The sequence below is a fragment of the Antrostomus carolinensis genome, unplaced genomic scaffold, assembly GCF_000700745.2.
Source record: "Antrostomus carolinensis isolate BGI_N321 unplaced genomic scaffold, ASM70074v2 scaffold14378, whole genome shotgun sequence".
Lineage (NCBI taxonomy): Eukaryota > Metazoa > Chordata > Aves > Caprimulgiformes > Caprimulgidae > Antrostomus > Antrostomus carolinensis.
Window position 1 is genome coordinate 74,743 of NW_010333790.1, and position 4,284 is coordinate 79,026.

The following is a 4,284-nucleotide window of genomic DNA, read 5'->3' on the forward strand; positions in this document are numbered from 1 at the left end:
CAACACAAACCCAACACACAGGGTACCAGGGCAGCCTCTGGGCATCCGCCACGGTGCGGCATCTCACTCCAGGCTCTACACAGTATCCAGGCAAGGCTCTCTTTCTCCCTCTCTTTGCTGTCCAGTCTAAAATGGGCTGCTACAGAGACAGAGATTTCCGGAGCTGCTGAAGACATCTATTCCCTCTCTGCATTGATAAGTGCTTGCTATCTAAATCCCATGGGCTTGAAAATCCTGTCTTAAAAATCCCTAAATACCTTAATCCACATATCTCTTGGAAAACCAGACCAGGGCTTCAGCCTCTCGCCTTATGGTCTCATAAGCACAGGTCAAGCAGAGCTGCCCACCCAGAGAAAAATCACCGACCTCATTTTAAAAAAGTGAAACCAAATTATCCCCAATCACCCCAAGCGGTTTAAAATCAGATTGGTTTATGGTCAGCTCCACCCTTCAAATAGATCTTGATTTTGTGTAAGAAATGCAATAGCTCAGAGATCATGTTCGGAAATAGCATAGCTATTATCAAAGAATATTTACTCCAATGGGACACCCTCAAGACTGGTGACTCCCCAATTATAAAATTCCCTCCCCACAGAAAAAAAAGTCAGCTTTCATTTAAACATGTGTCCGTAGCATTCAAAAAAAGCGAACTGGTTCACATAAAGAGTAGAAAAGCCTTAAAACTAAAGTCTCTGTATAAATACTATGCAGTTCAGACCCTCGGTGTCTAATGGTGTTGATGGTCTTTAATTTTAATAGCTGTAAACAGCAAAACCATGCTGCCACTACAGACAACATTGCTAAATGAATCATGTAGGTAATTCCTAGCAAGCATACAAATACTTTCAGGTACAGAGGACAGAAAACATTTTAAAGCCAGTACACAATACAGCACCAGAAAGGGCTACATTTCACCCTATATCAAAATAAAAATTTTAAAAGGATAAAAATTAGCCTTGCATTGATTATGGAAAAAAACTGTGGTTGGTACAAACAGCCCAAAGTCAGACAGTTTAGTGACATCCACACTGCTATTTAAAACAGGGGCAGGAACTGCCTGGGCAGGTTCACTCTTTTGGCCACACATCTCCAGGTCCAGCTCATGTCCCATTGGCCTGAAGACATTTTGGTATGTTTTCATGCCCCTCAGATATCTTGGTGTGTTTTCTTCACCCAGATTGTGGGAAATAACACAAAGGCCACCCTGCACCATTGGGATGCTTTCAGTCCATGAAGTTGAGAGTACAGCTTGTGTTTCCAGGGGTGTGATGTGAAAGCACTAGGGTATGTAAGGGCGTGCAGCCCCTGGGATGGCAGCAGGGGGAATGAAGCCAAGTGGAGGCTGTTTGACACTCGGACTGAGGATGCTCCCTGGCACGTGTCCTTCCCCAGCTGGGTTAGCTGGCCTGAACCACAATTTTACCAGGAGTTTGCTAAAAATTAAACAGCATGGATTACCAGAGGCCAGTGCCCCAGTCCATACCTTGGCCTTGCTTTGTTAACTGATACAGATATAGCTCAGCACCATTTGTGGAGCACCATGCCAGCATCGTATGCAGACTTAACGCCTTCTGCCTTGTAACTTCCTCCTTAGAATAAATTAATTTGCTTCTGAGCATGGCAGAGCTGTGCATCCACGAGCTCTCAAAACACCCACATGGGCACAGAGCCCTCCCTGGCTCTTTACCGATCAGCAGCACGCACCAGCATGCACCCTCAGAGAGAAAGCAGGAGGCAAAAACACCCATGTGCAAGAGAGAGGCACAATTCCACGTAGCAATTTCGTGTTTCTCACAAAGTCAGAGTGCTAGACAGCTAAATCAGAGCAGTGTGCACAGATTCATGAGTCTGGGAGCTGAACACACACAACGTGCAATGTCTCAGCCTAAATGTGTGACTGGAGCGCTTTGGTTTTAGCACAACTAGGGAACATACGCATTTATACGTGTAAGTGTGAACCACAGGCATCTCTCAGAAGCAGGATACTGACGTGCTGAGAGCGCAAGACTGCCAATGCTTTCAGAGCTTGAGTCAAACCATCAGGAGCTGGATCCCCTAGAAATGGAGCTATGATGGTCTACACATCCTGAAGCTCTCGCTCTTGAAATAAAATATTATTTCCATGAGTCTGAACTGTGAGCTTAAGTCCTCTTCTGAAAAGGAGCCTTTTTCCTAAATGTAAGAAAGCATGATGCAGATGTCTACCCAGTGCTGGCTGCCAGGATCAGGTCCCACCCTGTAATGCATGCACCTGGGGGAGCTGTGGCTGTTGTTGGCAGGGTGGGCACCATGGGATCACCATCCCTCTTAGATGGTAAGTACTTACACTGAAGGCTCGCATACACTACGTTAGGAGAAGTCTGGCTATAGCTGATTCAGCTTTGAGCCTGTATCCTTGAAGCAGCCTGGCTGTGGAAGGCAGTTTACCTGAGAAGCAGGATACATCACTTGGGTTTCACCTCCCATGGGCTGTGTACACGCCGCTAAGCAAGCTAAGACCTGCATACATCTGCATTTTCAGGCTGCAGGATACACAGGCCCTGAGTGTTATTATGGCACTTAATGTTATGATCTTATCCTGCTAGGTCTCACTATGTGATATATGGGTGCTTTCTACACAAAAGGGCTTTTACAGCCTAGCTCAGGTATCCCTGCATCGCACTGCAATCTCTAACTGCAGCTTACCCATACCCGAGTGTTTCTTTAGTAAGAGCAAAAACTGACAAAGGTTAATAGTTTTCTTAAGATTATAATGATTAAGGTAAGTTTCTTAATAATATTCTGATTAAGGTACATTAAGTCAATTTTTCTCTTTCATCTTTAAGATAGGCAAATCACATTCTCCTGCTCTGATGCTGCAAAGAGACAAGAGCAAACTCCAGCTCAGTGGAGCTAAGGGACCTCCTCCTCAGTCTCCTGCTGGGATGTCTTGGCACTTGTTAGGGCTCCCACACACAGCAGACTCCACGGAGGCATCCATGCCCAGAGGTTACCCTTTTCTGAAGGCTTGCACGTGCAAAACGAGACAACACATTATAATTCAAAAGTTAAGTTGCTCTGAGGCATGCTGACATGGCTTTTTTTCACGATTAATAAAAACAACGATACACACAGTACAGGGGAAAACAAGGACAGAGTTAACCAGGCTTGCTAGCTGTGCGCTGTGAAAAGTGCCTGCCTGTTCTCAGTGCTCAAACACTTCCCCAGACACAGAGGTGAGAGCAACAGTGCTACAGGTTGCCCTGATGAGACATCTCCTTGGAGATGGGAGTCTTTGCCACCGCCTCATGGGTGCTCACACACCCTTGGACCCGCTTGGGAGAAGGCACAGGCTGTGGCACTGGGTTTGGGTTTTCCCCCGTCTGCCGCCATGGCTACATCTAGTCTCTGCAGTCTCCTTGGTTTCCCGGCCAAGGGACTGCAGCAAGGCAGGGAAAGGCTCCTCTTGCAGGTGGGCATTCAGCCCCACTGAGACAAAGCCTCTGACCTGTGGAAGGGAGAGGACCTGTCTGTGCCTTCCCACAGCAGCCAGCCTGGGCCTAAGCTGCACCAGTGAGAAGGGGTCCAGGGCAAGATGCAAAATGGCCCCCGACAGCTCGCAGATCAGGCAGGCTTACAAGGAGGGGTGACACTCTTATTAGGCTTCCAGCCACCCATTCCCCTGCCTGGGTGACACACAGCTCAGCGAGGTCTCAGTGCAGAGACCCACAGCCCTGGTGATGTCCTGGGCTTAGGGCCACCACAAAATGATGCCTAGGGAGTATGGTGTGGTGAGGAAACAGATTAAATGCTGTGCATCCTGCCCTGAAGAGCCATGCTGGGCGGGCAGATGGGGAGAGCACCGGCCGCTTCAACGCCTTAGGGCGCTGGCTCGAGCCAGCAATCACTGGGTCTGTCTGCATTTTGGATGATGTTGTTAAAGGAAATGGAGATTTTTAGCGGAAAAGCAAGCACTGCGGTGACATTAAGTATGTTAATACTCTAAGAAAAAAGAGTTACCACATAGGGCTTGTGGAAAAGGTCCTGCCAGGCAGGAGTTCCCTGTTTGAGGGGTCTTTCCATCCTCTCCTCCTCTGCTGCAGGCAGCACCCATGCTGTCTTTAGGTGCATATGAGGTTGCCTGTCTTGGGGGGAAAAAATACCAAAGAGGTACTCATGGCTTTAGAGGAAACTATGGCAAGCTAAACGTCAACACGAAAACTAACAAATTTGGGCGCTGGTTCCACTGGGGCTCGAACCCAGGACCTTCTGCGTGTAAAGCAGACGTGATAACCACTACACTAT